The sequence below is a fragment of the Arachis hypogaea genome, chromosome 12, assembly GCF_003086295.3.
Source record: "Arachis hypogaea cultivar Tifrunner chromosome 12, arahy.Tifrunner.gnm2.J5K5, whole genome shotgun sequence".
NCBI classification, from domain to species: domain Eukaryota; kingdom Viridiplantae; phylum Streptophyta; class Magnoliopsida; order Fabales; family Fabaceae; genus Arachis; species Arachis hypogaea.
This window is the reverse complement of record NC_092047.1, coordinates 113,225,875-113,239,187: the sequence shown is the minus strand read 5'-3', so window position 1 is coordinate 113,239,187 and position 13,313 is coordinate 113,225,875. Positions and strand designations below refer to the sequence as shown.

General features: G+C 30.6%; 1 long non-coding RNA gene across 1 annotated transcript; it reads right to left on the bottom strand.

Moving 5' to 3' along the window:
* Positions 1–7,609: 7,609 nt before the first annotated feature.
* Positions 7,610–10,521, bottom strand: LOC112729438 (uncharacterized). Its single transcript, XR_003166538.2, has 3 exons — positions 10,346–10,521; positions 10,197–10,252; positions 7,610–7,938 (listed from the first exon to the last, which is right to left on the bottom strand). It is a non-coding gene; the product is annotated as an uncharacterized lncRNA (long non-coding RNA).
* Positions 10,522–13,313: the final 2,792 nt, after the last annotated feature.

Below are 13,313 nucleotides of genomic sequence, written 5' to 3'. Positions count from 1 at the left end.
TATTTTATAACAAACTCAGTTTTAAGTAAAATTTTGTACTTGTTTTTTACCTTTTAAGGCTTTTAGCCTTTTAATATATTAAAACTTCTATTATTTTACTGTTAGGATAGAGTACACTCTTAAACTTTTAATTTTTTTTTACTTGCATAAAAAAATATTTAAAACATTAAGGAATGTTTTATGTTTGACTTTTAAAGGAATTCGATTAGTATTACATATAAAGCTAATTTTTTTTAAAGCATTTCAGTCGTTTTTTCTTCTTTCTTTTCTTTTAATTAAGAGTTAGTTTAGTAAAATTTTTATTTATGTTTGATATATCAAACTAAAAATGTTTTTTAAATAAGAGATTTTTTTTAAATAAAATAAAAAAAATTATTATTTTTCAAACTAACATAATTTTTGAACTTTAATTCCTCAAATACGAAATTTTTTCTTTTGGTTTAGAACAAGTTTGCCGGGGGAGGATACGGCGAACTCTATCATTTTTATAGAATTCATCAGGAGTGCAGCAAACTTGCTCTAAAAAAATCGTATTTGAAAAAATAATAATTTTTTATTTTATTTTAATGAAAAAACCTTTAAATAAGTATAAGTAATAATATAATTGTATTTGATTAATTTTTTAAAATTTTAAAAAACTATAAGGTTATATTTTAAAAAGAGACTAAGAATGAGAGAGTGAGAGATAAAAATTGTAAAATTAAAATTAAATTAAATTTATATATTGTGTTTATGGTAAAGTATAGGAGACTATGTTATGTTATAATTTTCTGTGAAAAAAGAAAATGTGTGGTTAGATTTAGAATTTAAAATGTTGAATGAGAATAATTTTAAAAATAATATTATTAAAATTTCAATTTTCATTCTTAGAAATTTTAATTTTCTTTATCTTTATTTTCTAGAGGAACTGACAGGATTAAAATTTTGTGTCTTAAGACTAAAATTTTACTTTTAATTTTTAATTACTAAATCTCAATCTCTCATTTTCATATTCTCAATCACTTCTTTTAAATACTACCTACAACAACAACAATAAAGTTTTGTTCCACTAGGTAGGGTCGGCTACACATGAATCAAACGACGTCATTGAACTTTATCATATTTATAGAAAGACTGTCTACATGTAGATCTTGTTTGACCACTTCGTGGATGGTCTTTCTAGGTTTTCTTCTGCCTTTCACCCCTTATCCATTTTCCATCTTATCCACCCTCCTGTTTAAGTGTTTTGTCGGTCTTCTTCTCACATGTCCAAACCACCTGAAACGCGATTCTACCATCTTTTCCACAATAGGTGCTACTCCAATTCTCTCTCTTATATATTTGTTCTTTATTTTATCCAATCGCGTATGACCAATCATCCATCTCAACATCTTCATCTCTACCACATTTAACTTATGTTCGTGCTTTCTTTTAGCCGCCCAACACTTTGTACCATAAAACATAGCCGGTCTGATAGTAGTGCGATAGAATTTACCTTTAAATTTTAAAGACACTTTTTGTCATATATAAACCAAATACATTCCGCCATTTTGACCAACCTACTTAGATCCTATTATTTACATCGTGTTTAATCTCTCCATTATTCTATATGATGTACTTAAAATATTTAAAACTTTTAACTTTTTATATGATATTTTCTCCAATCTTCACTTTTATATTAAAATTTTCCCCTTCACAACTGAACTTATATATATTTCATCTTATTATAGCTTATAAAATTATATAACGTTTATATTTTGATAAGTATAAGACTTTTTTTATTTTATTTTAAAAAATACTATTAATTTTTAAAAATTACAATTATACGCACATAAATTTTTTATTTATCACATACAAAACAAAATATTTATACTTTTATAAAACACAAACTTCTCCTAAAAAATTTAATGACGCTTAATCTAATTAGCTAAATCCTAGACATATACCTATATTCTGTGGATGGAATTAATTCTACGATTATAACACGTTATTCATGCTTCTGAATGTGCTTCATATTTGCCACAAATGAATAAATAGGGACCTACCACCAAGTCACCAATCGATTGCTTGTGTCAATGGATTTGGTCCACAAAAACTGATGCCCGCACACACACATTTATTAGTTACCTTCTATCTTTTTACATTCTAATTAATTGCTTTCGTCTTACTTTTATGGTATGTTTCAGTGTGATATATTAATCATTAATTTATTGTAAATATAAATTTTATTTAAAATTTTATTATTAATATAAAATAAAATTCGAACATGTGATTTTCACTTAAACAAATGAATAATTATTCAATTATACAACATTGGTTATATTAAAATTTAATAATTACATGTTAATTACTGTATTTTAATATCACTACCGTTTTGATTTTTTATACATTAAAAATGGATTATTTAAATTTACTTTAGATATAAATATATTGATTTTTTTAATGTATAATTATTTTAAAACAGAAAAAGGATATCTAAGGACGGACTATTATTACATTTTTTTTGCTGACATTATTGAAGGGATTACTAGCTTCTGATATTTGTATATTTGTATATATTTTTTTATTTTATTTAATATTCATTAATTATTATTATAATAATTAATAAATACTAAATAAAATAAATTTTAGTTATTTTTGGCTAATTTATTTTAGTTACTAAACATTTTCGTACTTTTATAATATGTGATACGATTGTAACTTTAGCTTATCTTGTCTCTTAATTAATCGTGTTGATAGAGATTCAATAATTTTATCGGACATGATATATATGTAACTATTTTTCATTATTGGGTTTAGCTGTTGTACGATGATAAAATGAACTTCAAAATAGATAATAATTACAATAATCCAACGGTGCCCTAACACATACATACAGAAGAAACCAAAACTAAAAAGAAAAGGAGAGAATAATTTTTGGTATAGAAAAATAAATCAGTTTTTCTTTTCACATGTAAGTAGCAATTCATTGACTAGAAAGAAATTTTTAAATGGAGTTCACAACTAATCGAATTAGTTTTCGTTCGATTGCATTGAAAGATTGAATGATATTGTGGTAAGAAAAAGGCATAAGGTCCATGATAGATGTAAATTAGTCGCAACTTGTCATCATATACATCTGAGACAATATGTAGGGCATACCATAATCTTATCTATATATATATATATTTTAAGGTTGTCAATTATTTTGTTTCTACTGTTTTGGTACATTCGTGATTAACATGTTGTTGTATCTTTTAGCAAAGCTTCATGGGCAATATTGTCCACCTATTTTAAAGTTTAAGATCTTATGAAATATGAAGAGTAGATGGTGTTCATTAAAAGTACTAATTGTTGTAAAGAAAAATTAAAAAGTAAATATGTTTTACAGTCTCTTACTATTTTTGATCGATTTTAAATTATATTCAAGTAATTGATCTAAGTAGTTTTTTATAACAGTAATTTATTAATGTGTCAAAAATCGTCTAAACCAGTAATATATAGACCGCTAAAACTAATTACTTAGATAGGTAGAATAATTAAAAAAATTTAAATTATAAATAAATACTTTGTCTTTCGAATAAATGATCAGAAATTGAAAATAATGTTAAATCTAATAAAAATAATTAATGTTAGAAATAAGAGACTAAATTAGAAAAAGAATTTGTGTATTATTGAGTGTGTTTAAGTTATTTAGAATGATACAATATAAAAGGATATTTATAAGTGCTAAGAAAATCGAAATAATAAAAACGTAATATCTTATAATAAATATTCAGATATGAGCTAATTAAAATTACTAATTGTAAAGGAAAATTAAAAAATAAATATTTTTTATGGTCTCTTACTATTTTTTATTGATCTTAAATTATATTTACGTAATTGGTTTAAGTGGTTTTTATAAACAGTGATTTATTGATGTGTTAGAAATCGTCTAGATCATCAATAATAATATGAATCACTAAGACTAATTACTTAGATATTAGACTGATTAAAAAAATTTAAATTATAAATGAATATTTTGTCTTTCGAACAAATAATTAGAAATCGAAAATGATGTTTACTCTAATAATAATTAAGAACGAAATTTATTTGATCACTGATAGAAAAACTGAAAAAAAATTTAAAACTACACGAAGAGAAAATTAGGCTAAAATATTAAGAAAATATAAAGAAACAATTAAAAGCTTTCATGTTATACTCTTTTCTTCTCTTCTTATAATAATAATAATGATTTCTTTCACATTTAGATTTATTGATTCTTTAATGTAACACAGAAAAATAACCACATACATTAAAATCAATTTACTTAAAAAGTTAAAGACGACAATTATTATTTAAAAAATGAGTATTATTTCTAAAAAAATATTATGGCAATTGCTAATAATATTAAAGTTAAAAAGAATTCATAAAATTTCTAAAATAGTTTAGCATTCATTATTATTATTATTATTAGAAATTTCAAAATCTTATATATTTTCAATAATGTAACACTCAAATTGATTACATTATTTAAGTTACGTCAAATTTCTTGGTGCATTATAACATGCATATAAGAAGAACATAATTTCTTTGCTCATCTTTCAATTTGTTTTATTAACATAAAGAAGTTTAAAAAAAATTGCACGAAAACAAAGGAAGATAAATAAGAAAAGGTGACGACAGCAAATTCATGGGGAATTACGTGCACAAAGAAATTGGAAAAAGTAAGTAGTTTGTGACCGTTGGATCTCATCAAACGCATCGAAGGACCACTGCACGCTCAGTGGTCCCCCATAATCCAACACCTAACATTCTGATTTCTTTTATACTTTGCAATTTCATTTCATTTCATTAATTCTTGGTAACTGAGTTCTGAACCCAACACATTTACATATGGTTTTGGAAGCAAGAAACCATAGTACTTTGTCATAAATAGCATAGATATTTTTTAGACTATTACCACTTGCCACGTGCCAACCTCTTCGCCTAACATGTGCCATCCACAAATGACAAATCAATATGGACTACTTAGCTTTAATTATGATTAAAACTAAACACATTATTAAATGATGGTGACTAGGATTTAGCCGACATAGTTGAACCGAAAGTTAATCTGTCATGTATTGGCCTATTGGGTCAATTTTATTTAACAAATTTGGATTTGGTTAATCTAAATTGTCATAAATAATAATAGGATTTAGTTAATATGTGTTTTAATGACAATTAAAAAAGTTTTTATAAAAAAAAATTACTTTAAAAAAAATATTAGTAAAAATTTTAATATATATTTTTAAAATAATGATAGTTAAATCTATAATAATATATTTAATATTTGTAAATAATATTTATTTTATTTGAAGTGTATATTTTTGTATTTTTTATTTATTTTTTTTTGCGCTGTCTTATATTAATTTTTTTAAAATAATAGAAATCGAATTTTGAATTTTTAATCATAATTTTTTTTATATTATATCATAAAATCACTTGTATCAAAATTACTTATATTTCTAATACCAATTTTTATGATATAGTGTAAAGGGAACATATTAATATTATTATTAGTACAATTTTTTTTTATTTTTTATTTTAATAAATATAAAAAATATAATAAAAACTTAAATTTTATATTTTTATATTTTTATATTTTTTTTGAATTAATTACTTGAACATATCCTCTTAGAATAAAGGTTAGAATCTTAGGGTTGCTAAAGTATTAGGTGTGGTTAAGTTAACAAATAGAACGATTGCATTTAATGATTATATAATAGTTTGATTTATTGAAATCTTATCATAATAAAGGAATATCCCACCTTTTTTGGGGGTCTGTATTCTATGAAGCTCCAAATACATGTTTTTATTACTCGAATGCATAAACTATTCTTATATACTTTTTTCGTTATCAATTTGAAAATTGAAATTCTTCATACATTTCCCGACAATTTTTTAAATATTTTAAACATCTCAGTTGTATTTATATATTAATTTAAAAGACATAAAGTAAAGAAAATTTAAAATATAATTAAAGTTCAAAAGAACACTTGAGTTCTATATGTAAATTGTGGCATTCCATTAGATTTGTTAGTTACTCGAAAATAAAATCCACTGGGGCACTGGGCTATCATGATTGTTGAGCAAATTCAGAGCACCCTATATACACATCGATAATATTAGAAAAATAAAAAAAAATTAAAATTTATTTTATATTTATTAGTTGTTATAATAATTAATAAATATTAAATAGAATAAATTTTTATTTGTTAATTTATTATAATTACTAAATATTTCTGTATATACACTACAATGATTATTGAAAGAATTGGTAAAACCCAAGATACAATAATAGTGATTCTTGAACAAATAGAAGTATAGAACAATCTGAAAACATTTCCAATTGCCAAGGTAACTCAAGAAAAAGGAGAACTCTGGAATGGGAGAACAAAAGGGATGAACTAGTGCTATGTATCAATTGAATAGTGTTGTGCAAGTGGCAGGATATATATATCGAAGAAGAGCTTTGTTGATTTGTTTCAATTTTTTTTTATTCATTGAATTTTGCATGCATATGTGAAATAAGATAGATTTTACGTTTGCAAGGATACAGATAATGAAAAGTGTTTAGTAGAGATATCTAATTCAATAATAAAATAGTGAAGAATTGTCATCAGCCACTATTATAAAGATGAATTTTTTAATGGGACAAATTAAAGCAGAAAATAAATATTAAAATTGGATGTTATTTTATTATTTAGTTTAAAGTATATATTTTTTCAAGTTATTTGATTATGTAATTCTTAATTAGACATATATTTTATTAATATTTAAATATTAGTGGTACTGTTAGAATTAGAAAAAGGGAGGTTGAAGCAAGTTGAATTTAAAAAAGATGTTCTTTTAGCAATTTTTCACAAAAAATAGATTATGCAAAAGATATTTTGCGTTTTGTCTCTAAAATCAGAACTGAATAGAGTAGAGAAGAAAAAAATCAGACAAACATGTATTCTGGTTTAGTTTTTTTGTGCATAAAATCTACATCCAATCTCCACCATAACCATGATAGAATTTTCACTATAATCAAACTTATTACAAGCACCAATACTAATGAATTACAACCTAGCTAATTTATCTAGTATTAATCACTAAGTTTCTATCCAAACCTAATTACTTCCAAGTGTTGTTCCAACTTGGCAAAAAAAAAATTCACTGGTTTAATCAGCCACCAAATATTATCCAAACTTGATAAGGGAAAGTAATCCTAACTCAACAAAAACTAAATACATAGAAATCTTCTTTGACTTTTTCAATGCATCTTTTTTACCTCTTTTCTCTCATGATTTTTTCATTTTTCAACTCACCATGATATGTCTTTTTCTCAATTACAGAAAGATAAATATTAGATAGCCATAACACTAAAATTTTAAATGAAGTACAAAGTTGAAGGAAAATGTTTCAGCTCAAGTGTATGATGTAACACTCTACTATACTTAATCTTATACTTAAGTCATAAGACTAAGATAGTAAGGTATTACGACCTCTAAAAGTAAGAATATATATGTATATTAATAGCGAAAGAGATATTTAACTAGGAGCCCTGAAAAATAGGTAAAACAAAATCGCAAAACTCAAAAAGCGCAACTCTGATAAAACGTGGTTACATGCGTGAGAAGAAACGAAAGCTTAACGACATATATATAGAGAAAACACGAGTGGAGGGTGAATAATACAAAATAACAAGCTCCTAACTCAGCCTGCGAAGCCAAGGCTAGCCGGAGAACATATAGGTACGTGTATATATAATAATAATAATAATAACCCAAAAGAACATGTTCAAAAACCCTAGTTCTCCATAAAACCTCTAAGAGGTACATAAACAAAGTATCCTTACAAACAAGAGGAGGACCTATACATATATATACATCAAAGTAACAAAAGAGGATCCCAAAGTAAACCACTTCGCCACAGAAACTTCATACGCCTACCGAAGTGCCGCTCGACCTGCATCTGAAAACAACAACATAGTATGGGATGAGAACCGGAGGTTCTCAGCATGGTAAAGGTGTCACGCACATAATATATAAGGTCCTGGAAATGCCAGAGGCAATCCTAGAACGCCGACTCTCAAATTATAAAGCTTAAATTACTAAACAGAAATCATAAAGAGGGTGGTCTTCTAGGGAACTTCTAAACCTAGCTTAAACTTTAACCTTAACTCTAAACCTGTCCACCTTTCCTCCGTACCTCCATCTCCAATGATACGCATAGACAAACAAATAGACAAGGCAAGCACAGGTAGAAAACAAGTAGTTCAAGTAACAATTACAACAATTAGCAGAGTATAATCAATTAAGCATTCCCAATTAAGGCATAGCAAACAAAGCACACAAATGCATATGATGAATGTCTATCCTACTGGCTGTGAGCTCACGTGTCGGTTACTTTGCCAGAACCCGACACATCTGGTAGCTAACCCATACATTGGTCTCTAGGTTGCGCATCTCCAGGAGGATCATAAACGAAGGAGAGTGCCTTTCCACATCGAAGGAGTGTGCCTTTCCACATCTAAGGAGTGTGCCTTTCCACCTTGCAACCAGAGAAGAACGTGGGGGATACGATACGAAGGAGAGTGTCTTTCCACCTTCCCCACATCCACATCACGACAAGAGAGGGAACTTCCACCCTCAAATTACCATCCGAATACATGTCCAAATTGGTTACGCAAGAGGGATTACACCCAGACCTTGCCATTCCAACCATTTCAGCCACACAGTCATCTTAAATCTCATCATGTTCTTACATTCATTCTTTATAATCATAGCGACGTATATTCATTCAGCTTCACACCATTTCCCTCAAGATTCATCTTGTTTACCCCTTTTCTTCATTCCCAAGTTATCTCAAATTCCTAACTTCTGCTAATTACTAATCTCACTAGCAAAATCTAGCGTTAACAGGGTAAAAATAGGGGTTTAGGGTTCAAAATCATGTTTAGAGTATAAAAATACATGTGCCAGAAAAACAGAGTGTGAGCGTGCGCACAAGTGCGTGCGTGCGCACACCAACCCAGAATTACTTGGTGTGCGTGTGCCTCACCTGTGCAAGCGCCACCAGCAGAAAGCATATCCTGGTGTGTGCATATGCACCATTTCTGAAAAGCACCAGGTGTGCGTGCGCACAGGGGCGTGCGTACGCACAGATAAGTTTTTGTTTCTGCTGGGTGCGTACGCACAGCAGTGTGCGTGGGCACACACCAGAATTTTTTGAGTCTGCTGCAACATTAAAAGTTCAGTTTTTAGCACCGGATTTTCGGCGTACATAACTTCCTCTATAAATTTCGGTTTTTCGCAAATTTTATATCATTTTCAAGCTTATAAAACCTTCTTTAATTTAAAATAAACCTCATTTCCATACAAAATTTGAGGAGCAAGTTATGGACTACCAAAGTTTATCAAAAATCAAGTTTCACCAAATTATACCAAACCTCAATTTTTACCTAAAATCACATTTTCTTACCAAAACCTAATTCCACCCAACTCAACATACCACAACCATCAATACAACTTATACTCAACAATAGCATAACAATTCTTGCAACGCTATCATCTTTTTAGCTCAATAACATCTTATTTCAATCCAACTTACAAATCTTAATCACAACTACAATTATTCTATAAACACATATTGTCATCTTCATAAAATCCTCCTACCCTCATCACATTGTTATACATCATTTTAATACCAACAATGTCAAACAAACACCACCAAATCTCAACCAAATCATTATACTAGCATATATATATATATATATATATATATATATACAACTCACATTGTCAATTGCTCAATTATGACCAAATACCAAGAAACATCATAAATTCACCATATTCCTCAACACATGCCCAATATCAATTTATCCATCAATATTATGAAGACTAATCATTTAACTCGTTTAACCACTTCAACTTATCCTATTATTCTCTAGCCTAAGTTTTCACAGGGCATTACATATTAAATACGTGAAACCTAAACCATACAATGGCCACTTTTTCACGTATTCTCCGAGGCAACTCACCAAGGTCACACACACGCAGCTCCCACACGTCCAAATTCAATAAAGCTTTAGTGCCAATCATTCACCAAGCCTCCATTTTACTCAATTATCTTCAACATACACATATACAAGCCTAATTCACATGTATCACATCCAAGTTCAATACCCAAACTCATATAAATTGTAATTGGCAGAATTTAAGGACGCTCACCTTAAGTATATCTTGATTGAGTAAAGGCCCACAAGTTCCTCAAGCTAAACTTGAACCTAGAGAACCAAAATCACAAATTTTCAACATGGATTCTTACTAATTTTGGAAAATTGGAGGGGTAGAGAGGCTGGAGTGTTAGGGTAACTTACCAAAGAAATTGATCCTATAGAATTGTAGAGCTTGACGCCGTAATCGCGTGGCCGCAAACGGTGTGACGATCGGAGCTCGGAGCAAGAAGTTATGGTGGATTGAATTTTTGACCAAGGGTTTGGAAGTGTTAATTGTTTTTCCCCTTCTCCAAATTCTGCAGCGTGAAATGGAAAGGAGGGAGGGAAGGGAAGCTGTGTCACTTAAATGCTAAAGGGGCTGAATTGGGCTTTGGGCCCAGTTCGTCCGGTTCGGCCCGTTTGGCCCAATCTTGGGCCAAATTTTTTGAAATTGGTGTCAAAATTCTCGTTTTAACGAGCTCTATCTTATTTTAATATTAGATTTATATTTTTAATTTTTCATATTAAAATTTAATTTATTGACTAATTATTCGCTAATTTTACGTGGTTTACATCCTACCCACCTAATTAGGAATTTTTCCCTCAAAATTCAGATTCAGTTATCTGAAAGGAGGTGTGGGTAGTCCTTCCACCTGTCCGATTCGAGTTCCTATGTATGTTTCCCACTCCCAGTTCCACTTTTAGCATCCTTTACTAATGTAACTTTTACTCTGCCTAGCTGCTTGGCAATGGTATCTTATTATATATCCTAACCGAGGTTACTCGAAGCATTAGATCCTTCTTTAGTTGCACTGGTTTAAGTTTTAATACGTGATTGACATCAGAGGTGTACTCCTGAAACTAAGATGTGATACATCGCACTAGTTTGAAAGATATGGGGATAGAGTTACCTAGTATGCCACTGGCCTAATTCTCTTCAGAATTCGAAAAAGCACGTCCTTGCCATTAATCCAGGTCCTAAAACACTTCGGTTTCAATCCCTTAATCTTGATTCACTGATTGATTCCAGCTTGTTGAAGTAACCTTCTCGAGTTCAGAACATCCTTGGTTCGTATAACTCTTCTGTCGGCTTTTCATAGTGAGAATGTTAACTCGAATTTACGTAGCTCTTCTCCGTTGTCTTGGCTATTAAATTCAGGATCTAAGGTATTCGATGCTCTAGTAATACAGGGGCATTTAGTGCTCTGTGAAGCTCCATCCTCTATCCTAATCCTCAGTGATCTATTTTGAAATTGGTAATTACTCTTCCTTACTTCTGGTGTAGAACCTTCAATGGTTGCAGCATTCCGATTTATGCTTTATTCTTTATGTCTGGCTACCCAAAAATATCTTTTCATGGTACGTCTTGGCAGTTTCAGGGTAAGTTTGAAAATCCTCTCTCGTAAGTTTCAGAAAATAGTTTCTCATCTCAACTTTCGATCTCGACACATAACTCTCTCTTGGTATCTTCCTGATTCAACAGGCTTCAATACTCTTAGTAGCTCCGTATCACCATTATTGCACTCCCTAAGTCCTTGACACTACGATCTCTATTTCGGCATTGGACATATAAATCTCTTCTTAATTCCCTTTTGTTTACCAGACTTCGACATCTTTGGCGACTCCTTACTATCTCGTTATGCGTCCCGTACCTCATCGATTCCACGTTGTAACCTAGCAATGGATTTAGACCAACACTTCCAACCGCACTCTCACTCTTCCAACTTAGAACTTTAACTCATCTAACCTTTTCTCCTTTGGAATTAACGTCCAAGAATCTCTTAGAAACTTCTTGCTTAGGGCGTCTGTCACAACCTCATGACGTTGCATCCGCACGCATCTTAAGTCTTCCAATAATACATCATAGTCATTCCCTAAATGGTTGGTTAGGCTCAAGTGATACAAGAATTGGCATGAAGGTCAATCTTCTTTCTATGGCTCGAAGGCTTTCATCAGATCCTGGTATTTCATTCCCACGGTGCACCTTATTGCAACTATTTAGTCACGAGCGATATAATCGGTGAGGATTAAGGCTCTAAATTCCCTAGTAATGTCACAGGTTCGTCTTGCATTCAAAGGTCTTGCTCTAAGAAATCAATGTCTCTCTGGTTGCAGCTGGGATTCATACGCAATATTAACGTAGGCTCGAGTTGATTTTCAAAGAAATATTAAGCTTGAAAGACGAATGAATAGTGTGAACAGTGTTCGTGAGAAAATAGAAAGAGTTTTATATGCGGTCATCAGAGTTGTATCAAAATAATAGAATGCACAAGAAGAAGAATCTAGGTGCATCTCCAAAAAGGAAACCGGACCAAAAACATTTGATAGTATGGATTAGTGTGATGTCTCACTTCCTATATGCAAATAAAATTTCAGGTATCAGTTTCAGTTTACCTCTTCCTTCTTGTGACCCACCGTCATCTTGGGCCCTCTTACGTGAACAGACTATTGTCTCATTTCCCCTGATTTGCTTATCTCTAAGAATCTTGATTATTCATCCAATGCCAAATAGAAACTTCACTAAACTCTGCAGGTTTTGATGGCAGTATCCTATTCGGAATGATTTTGTTTACTTAGGTCTTTCTTCCTTATCTTAGGCTATGAGTAATCACGGTATTCTAGAATGATTCATGGCTTCTTAAATTCAATCATTGCAATTACCTTAACCTGGTGATTGTGATCTATCTGCATCATGAGTTTCCACCACGTGGATTAAGACAGTCCTTAACTAGATGCCCAGGTGATCCGCATCTGTAACACAGTCCTTGCTTGTTTTTATGATGTCTATTGGATCGATAGTTCTCAGTCCTCTTGAATTCTTGACTCCTTGGTGCCAAGTTTTGATGGTGATCTCTTCGGTGGGAATCCCGGTTATTGTTCTTTGCCACGGCTGCGTTTCTCACACATTCTTAAGATATTCAGCTATTGTTCACGAGTTCAGAAAATACCCGGATCTCCATGGGTGCAACGAAGCTCAGAATATCGCTCCGAAGGCCTCCCCATACTTGATACATTTCCACTCAGCAAAATCCTCAGGAGCTCCTTGAGAAATCCGTGAAAAGCGACACGGTTCCTCAAACTTGCTTGTGTTCTCAGTAATGGTCATTTGGCCTTGTTTCAGTTGAAGCAG